This window comes from Amphiprion ocellaris, chromosome 15, assembly GCF_022539595.1.
Source record: "Amphiprion ocellaris isolate individual 3 ecotype Okinawa chromosome 15, ASM2253959v1, whole genome shotgun sequence".
Taxonomy (NCBI): domain Eukaryota; kingdom Metazoa; phylum Chordata; class Actinopteri; family Pomacentridae; genus Amphiprion; species Amphiprion ocellaris.
In genome coordinates this window covers 31080258-31092487 of record NC_072780.1, presented here as the reverse complement: position 1 = coordinate 31092487, position 12230 = coordinate 31080258, and the positions used below count along the sequence as shown (strand labels likewise).

General features: G+C 32.4%; 1 protein-coding gene across 10 annotated transcripts in view; it reads right to left on the bottom strand.

The window, feature by feature from the left end:
- The window catches only part of pleca (plectin a), a 198315-nt gene that overhangs the window by 137851 nt on the left and 48234 nt on the right, over positions 1-12230 (bottom strand). The window lies entirely within an intron of this gene.

The following is a 12230-nucleotide window of genomic DNA, read 5'->3' as shown; positions in this document are numbered from 1 at the left end:
CAAAAAACAGACACAAATCAACACAAACCAGACACGAAACTGCAAAAAACAGTCACAAAACAACACAAACCACATACAAAACATCACAAAACAGGCAAAAAACAACAATAAACAGATGCAAAACAACACAAACCAGACACACAACAATAAACAGACACAAAACAACACAAACCAGGCACGAAACTCCAAAAAACAGTCACAAAATGACATAAATCAGACACAAAACTGCAAAAAAGAGACAGAAAACATTACAAACTAGACAGAAAATAACTGGATATAAAACTGCAAAAACCAGACCCAAAACAATACAAAACAGACAGGAAACTACAAAAACAAGACACAAAACTACAAAAACAAGACACAAAAAGACCCAATAAGACAGAAAACAATAAAAACACAACAACAAAAAGCAGACTCAAAACAACAAAGACAACACAAACAACACACAAAATGACAAAAAGAAGACACATAGACCCAATCAAGACAAAAAGCAACACAAATGAACACAACAAAAAACAGTCAAAAATGACAGAAACTAGACAAAAAAACAACAAAAACCAGACATGAAATAACACCAAGGAGACACAAAATGACAAAAATGACACACAGAGCAACAAAAAACCGACACAAAGCAACACAAATGAGACAACACGACTAAAACGCAACACAAAACTACAGATAATGTTGATTATAGTGTCATAAAATAAGTGCATATTGAAGTTTCAACTAAAACTAAACGACATCTTTCTGTCTGAAAACATCTATGAAGCTGAAGTTAAAGCGGTGTTTTGTGTTTGTCCACTGCAGGACCACAGGAAGGGTGACTCAGCGTTTTCTACTCTGCAGAGGGACCTGAAAGCTCCAGATGAGGCGTTCGGATGACCGAGCACTTTTTAGGAAACTAAACTTTGCAGCTAAACCTAGCTATAGAAAAGAAATCAGGACAATAAATAAAAATCCCAAGTGAAATATTTCAGATTGAATCATCTTCTGTAAACATCTGAAGTCACTCAGAGAAGCTCCAACAAATGAAGTGAAGTCAAGACTGAGTTATGATTCTTCATCTGCAGGGAGTTAAAGTTACACCAGCGATAATCAGCTGCAGCCACACTCTAGACTCTGATTAAAGAGTCCGATACGTTTATGAAATACTGTCAGTAAAGCAGAAGGTTCTCATTGCTGCTGACAGAATGAATGTAAAAGAAGTCAACAAGGTCACTGTGACTTTGACTCAGCAGTCTGACGGATCCTCTGGAGGCCGAACAACAACCGAAGAGTCCGGTCTGGAGTCAGCAGCAGCAGCAAAATCATACTTTAAACCAGTAAAGAACAGACTGACAGACACTGAAGACTCTCATCAGGACAAGACAAAACCAAAGTATGCACAGTTTATGAATGTTTAGCAGTGGGACGCCATTAAAATGTATCTGATTAATTAGAGGCTTTGTAATTAATGCAAGTAAAACCTCTCTAAGACGCTATTTGACAAAAACGTGATTAACCCTCGTGTCGTCCTGCAGGTCAAAATTGACCCGTTTTAAAGTTTGAAAATGTGGGAAGAAAAATATTTTCACAGTGAAACTTCTGATCTCCACATTTTCAACAATTTTGGGAAATTTTTAAAATTCTTTTGGTGGAAAAAAGAAATGTTAAAAATGTTTCTTCAGAATATTCACAAAAAAATCAACCAAAATCCAGTGAATTTTGTTGGATTTTGGTTGATTTTTATGTGAATGTTCTTAAGAAAATATTAGAAGTTTTACTGATATATTTGTGATCACTAGATATTTGTAGGATTTTTTGGGAAGATTTTTACTCATTTTTGGAAAATATTTACAAGAATTTTCTTACCAAATTTGGGGGATTTTTTTTTTTTTTTAAAATAAAACTTTTAAGGGAGACTTTTAAGGAATTATTGGAATTTTCTTCCTGAAGGTTTTGCAAATTTTCAGAAATTTGGAGAATTTTTTTTGCTCAAGTATTGGATTTTTTTCAGACAAGGAAACAACATTTTTTGGTGCCCATAAATGAGGACAACAGGAGGGTTAATCACATTTTTGTCTAATAGCAATATTTCACACAACAAGCAAAGTTTTTCAATTCAAATTAATTTTGGTTGACAGAATTAAAAATTTGCTCAGAATTTATACATTTTTAAAATGGGACATCTAGAAAAAAGTGATTTTGATGATTTAAAGCCTGGATTTAGTTAGTTTTTTCCACTGTATGGCACATAACATAAACATAAGTAGTTCAAGGAGCTTCAGAAAGTTGAAAATTCACAGATTCATCCTGTTTTCACAGTTTCCGGGTCTGATAAATGGTCACATTTTGATGGTTCTTTTTTTTAGTAATATGATTTTTTTATTTATAAACAAAAATATTGTTTATAAACTAAAAATCTATAATTAAGGTATTAACCCTCCTGTTGTCTTCATTTATGGGCAGCAAAAATATTTTTTCCTTGTCTGAAAAAAATCCAAAAATTCAGCAAAAAAATTCCCCAAATTTCTGAAAATCTGCAAAACCTTCAGGAAGAAAATTCCAATAATTCCTTAAAAGTTTTATTTTTTAAAAAAAATCTCCCAAATTTGGCAAGAAAATTCTTGTAAATATTTTAAAAAAGTAAACATATTCCAAAAAAATCCTAAAAATATCTAAAGTGATTCCATATATGTCAGTAAAACTTCTAATATTTTCTTTAAGAACATTCACAAAAAAATCTACCAAAATCCAGTGAATTTCACTGGATTTTGGTTGATTTTTTTGTGAATGTTCTTAAGAAACATTTTTAACATTTCTTTTTTTCCACCAAAAGATGTTCAGAGATTTCCCAAAAATGTTGAAAATGTGGACATCAGAAGTTTCACAGTGAAAATATATTTTCCACATTTTCATACTTTAAAACGGGTCAGTTTTGACCTGCAGGACGACACGAGGGTTAAAAGAAAACTTTAATCCCAACAAGCTCAGTGTGGTCTCATCTTCCTTCAGGGTTCACCAAACTTTCTGACATCACTACAGTGCCTCCTGTGAATCTTCTTCACGGTTGTTAAACAGACTTTAGGTTCATTAGCGCCACCTACTGGGCTGGAGTGTTCATCAGAGTTACCGGTGAGACAGAAATGACTGAACTGAGAAAGGTGTGATTAAATGTGTTATTTTTTTAACAAGTTATTTTTTCTGTAATGAATTTATCAAAGTTAACGTGTTAAGGTCCCAGTCCTAACTTTTAGATCTGCAAATGATGACTTTTCCTGTTTGTCTACTACAAATTTCTGCAGTTTACACATTAAAATAAAGAACAATAACTGTGGCTGTTGAAAAAACAAAGGGGATTATTATTTGCAGATGCATAAAACAACACAAATGAGACCCAAAAGAGACACAAAATCTAAAAAAAAAAAAAAAAAAAAAAAAAAACCAGCTGCAAAAGACAATGTTTCCTGTTTGTCAGCTCTGGATTTTTTCAAATTACACATTTAAATGAACAAAGTGTCTGAACAGAAACACTAAAAGTAGGAGGTGGAGATAAAATAAAATGTTTTCCTGCATTTTTAAGATGAAAAACCTCAACAGTCTGAAAACCAAAAGAACATTTTCCTTTTCAAATATCTTGTAGCACCACTTTCTGTACTACTACTATTACTACTCCTACCGCTATTAATACTACCACTAATACTACTACTACCACTACTACTCCTCCTCCTACTACTACTACTCCTACTAATACTACCAGTACTCCTCCTCCTTCTACTACTGTTACTGCTACTACAGATAAATATTGTGAGGAAACGTCAGGTGAAACTCATGAAACACAGGAAACAAAAATCTTTTAAATCTTAGGTCCGCTGAGTCAGCACGTCGTTTTGCTGAGTCAGCACGGACGTTGTTTCACTGAGAAGCTTTTATTTCCTAAAATGCAGGAAGGATCAGTCAAATCTTTCATTTGTTCTGTGGATTACTAACAATGGATTTAACCTCTGAACTCACATTTTTACTCACAGTGGACTCATTTATAAACTCCTGCACCTCTATGGAAGCAGAACAACCACGACTAGAAGGAGAAAGAATTCTGTGCACAAAAGCTTTTTGTTTTTTGCCGATTTTGTGTAGTGCAAGTGGTTTATATTTGGCATTATTTTTAACATGAGACATGTAGAAAAAGGTGATTTTTGATCAAATGTCACAATTTCAAGCTTAAATTGTAATTAATTTTCCTCAGACGAGTAGTTCAAGGGACGTGGGAAAGTTGAAAATCTATCTTTAACTGCATTTAACTGTTGATTGCAGCTCTGTCACTGATAAATTCTCAGTTGTGCAGTCACAGAATTTCTGTTTTTTTACGCGATTTTTTTTGGATGCAAATTTTAAAACGAGGCATGAAGAATAAAGGAATTGTTGATGAAATATCACAATTTAAAGCTATAATTTGGTTAATTTTCTTGACTGAACTGCACATATATGCTTACTTCAAGGACTGTCTGAAACCTGAAAACCTGCAGAATTTTTCTATTTTTACAGTTCCTGACTCTGATAAATGGTGTAATTTTGACAATTTCTTAAACATAACATGTCTTTTAAAACCAGTTGAGGGTTTTGCTGTTGGTTCTACAGGTGTTTGACGTGTTTGTTTGTGGGTTTCACTGCTTCTGGAATAAAAAGGAGAAATCAGAAAATGAGATTACTGCTGATGTTTCTATCAGTTTAATGCATCTGGTTAATTCTACAGCTCTATGGGAACGACGGTGACATGCATCAGGTCAACGGTTCCAGAGTCTGAGCCACTTCCTGCCATTAGATCGTTAATCTTCCTCCTAATTAAGAGTTCAGTGGTCAGACGGCTTTAAGGAGAAGCTTTTCAACGAACCTAATAGAATCCAGTGAGCAGGTTTAAGGTTCTCAGAGCTGAAACGTTCCATCGATCCAAACAGCTACTCCTCATTACAAAAGATGAATAGTAGGAATATTTTATAAACTGAGCTAAGACAAAAAATCATAACGAGGGAATTTAGAGCAAGAACAAGACTGTCTTTATGAGGAAAAACACGAAACATGAATCTGAACGACTGAGAATCCTGTAGCAAGAAGTTTTTAATTACGTATGAGATGCACAAATATAATTCCTCACTGATGTATATTTTAACAGATTAAGTTTGTATTTGAAAAAATAAGGAAAACAAATAATGTTTGGCTTTGAATTGATGCTTTTCTCTTTTCTCTGAGCTCCTACTACTATTAGTACTAATACTACTACTATTACTACTAATACTACTACTATTACGACTACTACTTCTATTACTACTACAAGTACTGCTACTACTACTATTACTACTACTATTACTACAACTACTACTACAACAACTACTACTATTACTACTACTATTACTATTACTACTATTACTACTACTTCTATTACTACTACAAGTACTGCTACTACTAGTACTACTGTTACTACTACTACTACTACTATTACTACTACTACTACTACTACTATTACTACTAATACTACTACTACAACTGTAACTACTATTACTATGACTGCTACAACTCCTACTACTACTACTACTATTACTACTACTACAACTGTAACTACTATTACTATTACTGCTACAACAACTACTACTACTACTACTGTTACTACTACTCCTACTACTACTCTGAGCTGTGTACAGATGTGAGCTGTAAAAGCGGATTTTCTGCAGAAACAGAAGCTTCTCTGGACGCTATCAGAGACATCTGGTCACCAGAATCCTATTTTCTGTCCTGACACTGAGATGCTGAATTCAACAGATTGCCTCTGACTGATTCACACTGTGAGAAAACAGAATCTGTAACGCTGTAGAACACCTGAACGACAAATACCAGCGTGATGTTTTCACCTTTCAGCTCCGGGCTGCAGGACATTATTTATAGATTACTGTCAATAAGAAACCAGTGGAGGCTGATGGAGTCGGATTTCAGCTGCAGCAAAGAGACAAAAAGATGAAGTCTTCACACGATAACAGGCCCAGATGTTAATATTGAACAGCTTTAAAGGATTTGTCATCATATGCAGCAATAAACGAGTCATCAGTGCAATGAAATTCTAGTAATGGATGAAAGAAAAACATTAATTCAGACACTCGTCCCCTACTGCTACTCATGCCAACTGCAAATACACAAGAACAGAGCAAAAAAATGGGAAAAAAGTGCAGAAAATATGAATATTTATGGTGCAGAAAAGTCAAAATCAATAGAATATGATGCGCAAGTTGCATGAGATTCAAATATTTCAGATATCTACAGCTCAAAAATGGCTTTTCTTTTACTTCCTCTAGAGGACAAGAATGCATTCATGCAACAAACATACAATACCACATAAATCACAGACTTGTTTTTAGTTTAAGTCCAATATTTTACTTTATTTTGACTCTTTTATTCCCCAAATTGAGAAAAAAAATCCCTCTAGAAATGATCCAAAAGACCAAATCTAATAAATCTTAAGCTCCACATGTTGTATTGCCGGCGCTTACTTCATTGTTGGTGTTAAATTAGTAAAGAGTATCAATACTTAGCTAGTGACTTCTGTGTACTTATACACAGTAAAAATATGAGGTACAGCGATGATAATACTGCAATATAAAGTGGAAATGTGTACAATGTGACTGAGACCAGAAACTAATCAGAAAAACATTCACTGAGGTAACAAATCAAATGAGAAGTTGAGTTATTTCCTCATAGACTTCAACCAGAGGAGTCGCCCCCTGTTGGCCAATAGACAGAATGCAGGTTTAAAATACTCGGCTTCATCTTTTATAAACAGTTTGTAGGTGTTAGATGCATGCTAGACTTTAAAATCAAGTTATAATGTCTCTAAAACAGACAAAACAACAACTAAACAAATAAATAATTTAACAAAGGATGACAAAAAGCTCAATTTTTGGATCCAATTCCAATTTTAGGGAGTAAAAATTATAATAGATATAGTAGTAATAACTAGTAAGATAGAGAGATTTAAGATTAGAGTAGATTTTATCAATATTCTTTATGGTAGGGCTGAATATGAATAAAATCACAAGTGCAAAATCGGAATCGCAGAAGCTGCAATTTTTAATAAAGGTGATTTTTTTAAATGTTTTTACATATTGCAGTAAATAAAACATCGTGTTGCTACAGAGATGCTTTGGATTATAAACATATCCTCCAGATGTAAGAGAACATGACAGCTTGGTATAAATCTCAGCAAAAACGTTTGGTTTTTTGTTTACTTCAGTTGAAAAAAAACACAAAAAAATGAATTTCCACTATAATCTTAATTCAAATTGCACATACATGCTATATATTATGTTGAAAAGGAGAATTTATGGAGTAATTATTTTTTACTTCCCACAATCTTACAACGAAGACACCACTCGACTCTGCACCACCGTCTGCTCTGCTACATGTGCTGCACATCCTAATGTAAACAATGGAGTCAGAGCGCCCTCTGCTGGACAAACTATGTAACAATAGCATTTCTAAATCACTCCAAGCATCTTTTCTGTACTATGTTCTGCAAAATAAGTTTTTATCTTGAAAATTATGTACACAAATATAGATTTATTTATGACTGGGTGATATTTTGGTTCAGTTTTATTCCAAAAAAATCCTGCATTTTAGTCCAGAAGTGCAAATCCTGACTGGTTTTCACTGCTTAAACACACAGTTTTCCACACAGACAGTAGAAAAACAGATAAATGTGGTTGTTCAACAAGGAAAACAGCTTAATTTAATAACAAAAGTCCTAAAACTGGGGCTCCACTGCTCTTTGGTCACTGTTTAATGGAGTTAAGTTAAGAAATTCAGGTCACATGTCAAACATCAGCTTAATCAGGACACAATTTCTCCACAATATAAATTTTAGGTATTTTTTTTAATAATATATCATCAAAAATATGCAGTTTTAAAACGTGCTATCAGTTTCTGACAGAAAAAATTGCCTGTTCTGGTATTTTAAGGTACTTTTCACAGTTTTAAAGCTGCATAATGTCATTCCTCCTTTACTATATGTGAATGTACATAGTTGTTTTTCAAAATAAAGGTATAATATGGGTGCAGCTGCAGTAATAAGCATCTATAAACACATTTACAGATTTATTGCTCTGAGATGTGTGGAAACAGGTCACTGTGCTTAAACAAAACTCATAAAACACCTCAGGAATTCACAGACAGACGACAACAATCAGCCAAACTGTGAGGCACCGAATACAACCTGCAAATGTTTTCTTTAATTGTAGCTTTTTCTTTTGTAGCTGCTGCTGTTTTTGATGATTTTAAATGTGGAGTTTGCTAAAAGTAGAGCACAGTGATGCTATACTTCCACATACAGTTTAATCATTGGACAAGTCTTAGAAAAACAAGGTTTTAAATGTGATTTTGTGGGTTATTAAACCACCAGATTCTGTTTCCGTGCAGCTCTTTTCACTTCTACAGTATAAAAACTGGATTCTGGTGAGGAGCTGGAACATCTCCTGGACTTCAGCCACCAGAAGTTGCTGCAGGACTTCTGGGTTGGACATGAGCAGGAGCTGATACCGTCTGGATTAATCACAGAAATCAAACTCCATCTGCAGTTGCTGCAGCTCATCCGCTCACCAACAGATAAACCGTCCAGGAAGTCAGCAGCTAAAAATACAATCTTTACTACGGCAGCCACGCCCTGCTTCTCCAGCGCTTTAATGAGGCTAAATTTAACCGTCTATGTAGAAATAAAACCAAAATACACGACGTACAAGTCTGGAGGGGAAAAACACGATAATATCCCAGCTACTTGTTAAGAAAATACTATAAACACGTATTTTTATTTTTAATCCAGTGGATTGTTTTTTTCTAATGACAATAAATTTAACTAAAAATTTATTTTCTTTTAAAAAAGTACTTCATGTAGCATGTTTAAGGAAAATCTGTTCTAACAACAAAAACATGGTATGGAGATAGTGGTAGTTCATAAATTGAACAGTGAACATGTTTTTTTTATTTTGTTTGTGATTTTACTTAATATTATCTGTAATTTAACTACAGTTGATGATGATAAAAAAAAGTCAATGAATGGAGTTATTTTGTACAATAGCGGGTTTACTTTTTTGTGTTTTCTAATGACAATAAATAAAGCAAATGTTTGTTGTCTCTTTAATTACTTAATATGGCACATTTAAAAATCTGTTTCAATAACAAAAATTACTAAAAATTAAACATGAAGTTTAATTAGATCTAGATGAACTGTTTTATTGATTTTCCCTGTTTTTATAAATTACATATAATAAGTTAATATCCAGTAAATTATGGGAAATGCTTTAACTTACAAGTCGACTGTAAAAATACTAATAATACTAATAAAATGAAATAAAGAATAACTAAAGATAAACAAAAAAGTGGTCAATCTCCACACAATTGCCCCCTTGTAACCATAAAATCACCTATAAATATCACAGAATTACATTTACATTTACATTTACATTTACATTTACATTTTTTAAATATTCTAAAACATTTTGGTGGATTTTTTTACAGTGTAAGTGTAAAACCTAAAAATCTACCTAAACAAGAAGAAGCCAGGAGATTTAGTTAAATTTCCACAGACTGCATAAGTTCTGCTGCACATTTAACAACAGATATTATTAAAAGCTTAATAACTTTGCTGAGTTTTCCCACAGTATCTTCTGAGCATCGTTTTATTTTTAGTGCAGCTGCTCCTCAGACTAGAAGCTTTAAATAAATGACATTTGTGTTGTTTATATGGAGACGTTATTTATTGGTTGGAGGTGGTGACAATAATAATTATGGCTCCATCTAAAGCTTAAGATCAGCGGCTGCCATCTTTAAACACGTTAATACAGACGTAAACAAACAGAAATGTGGCGGACGTCTGGTCAAACTGTTTACTAAAGTTAATCTACACCAGCCAGCCAATCAGAATCAAGGATTTTTATATGTAAAATAAAATACACAACTAAAAACCTGCAGGTACCACAATAAAATGTTTATTTTCAGTAGTTATTAATAATTATTCTGAATTTTCACAGATCTATTTTTAGTAAAAAGATGATATTAATACAGCAATAAAGAAATAAATACAAACCTAATACTAATTTTATGCACACCTGTTGAATCAAAACAGCATTTTTCCACATAATTCATATTGTCTGCATGTTTTTTTTTTTTTTTTTAACAAGTTATCCTCAAAAATAGTGATTTTAAAATGTCCAATTTAGTCGTGGACAGAAAAAAAAAGTTTCTTTTGGCATTTAAAATTATTTTTTTGCCATTTCAAGGCTGTAAAATGACATTTATCTCTTCCTGTATGAGAGTTCGCTTTATTAATTTAATTTAGCAGATTTCGATAATTATTGAAAATTTTTACAGACCTATGTTTAATAAAAGCTGCAGAAAGGTTTATTTTCCATGTGTTCCTTTGAATTTAATCCAGTTTAGCCTATTTATCAAGCCACACAGATGCTACTAATACAGAAAAATCACAAGCAAATACAAATATAATACAAATTTCATGCACATCTGTTCACCAATTCCCCACATAATTCATATTATTTGGCCGTTTTTACAAGTTGACTTCAAAAATATGTGATTTTAAAATGTTCAATTTAGTTTCTGGCATAAAAAATATTATTTTTGGTATTTTGTGATACATTTTCACCACTTTAATGCTGCTGAATGTCATTTCTCTCTTACTGTATGTGAGTGTACATTCATTTTCTTCAATTAATTCAATAAATATTGATAATTATTGAGAATTTTTACAGACCTATGTTTAATAAAAAGCAGCAGAAAGGTTTAATTTAACAACCTTCCTTTTAATTTAACTATTTTATCCAAATTATTGAAGTACAAAGATGATATAACACAGCAAAAACAAATAAAAACATATATATAATATAAACAAAAAACTAATTTCATGCACACCTGTTCAGCATTTCTCCAAATAATTCATATTATCTGGACATTTTTTGCAAGTTAACTCAAAAATATGTGAAAGTATGTAGAAAAAACAGCTTATGTTGGCTTTTTTTCTTTTAATGCTGCTTAATGTCATTTCTCTCTTACTATATATGAATGTGCAGTTATTTTAATAATAAAAGTATAATTCTGCCACTTTGATGAGGTGCTGTTGCAGTAAAAAGCATTTATAAACACATCTACAGATTTATTGCTCTGAGTTTTGTGGAAAGCAGGTTACTGCGTTAAACCAAAACTCGTAAAACACTTCAGGAATTCACCGACAGACGACAACAAATAGAAAATCAGGATCCTGCAGATCAGGGCACGAGAAATAAAACACAAAACACCCAGAAAGAAAGAAGAAAGAAAACGAGACTATATGGACGAATGTGTTGTTTTTGTGAGCATCTGAAGCAGCAGTTTCCAGGAGATGATGAAACGCAGCAGGAATCCCCAGAATGTCGGGATGAAAAACGTTCTCTTTGTCTGACAGAATAGAGGAAGAACCTTTTATTGCAACACAGAACAATAAGTCTGTTCTGGGTGTAAAGAAGTGAATGAAGGAGATGGAAAGAGGAAAACATCCTGAAATACTGATGGGAACAGGACCAGAATGTGAATTATTTCATGTAAGGCATCATTAATTTATAAATATTGGTCTTTTTTCTACTTTCCTATACAGGTAATAACCTTTCTTGGCTTATAGGTACACAGTTAAAAAAATATACAATACAATTATTGAGAGTTTTTTGGGGTTAACTTTTAGATTATTATTTTTTTATATGATTTTACTACATAGTATTTGTACTTTAACAGAACAGGGAAAATCAGTAAAATATCAGTAAACAAATTATATACATATTTTTTCAATTTTCTTTTCCATACTACTACTACTACTACTAATAATAATAATAACAATAATAAGTTTTGTTTTGATTTAAAGACTGTTAAAAATGGCCTAATTTTATGGTAAAATAGTGTAAAATGAACAAATTATCATTTTTTAAAATACAGATTTTTGATGTGGACATTATTTACAGTTTTGGTCTGTTTCTATTCAGAGTTGACATGAAAATATTTATTTTTTTGTAATTTTACGAGTTGTTATCTGTAATTTTTGGCATCAAACATAAAAGAACAAATTATTTATTAAAAGACAGATTTTTGTGAACCTTATTTACCGTTTTAGCTGCTTTTAAAGGTTAATATGTAAATATAAATAACAGAATATAAAGCATGATGGATTTAGGAAGTTT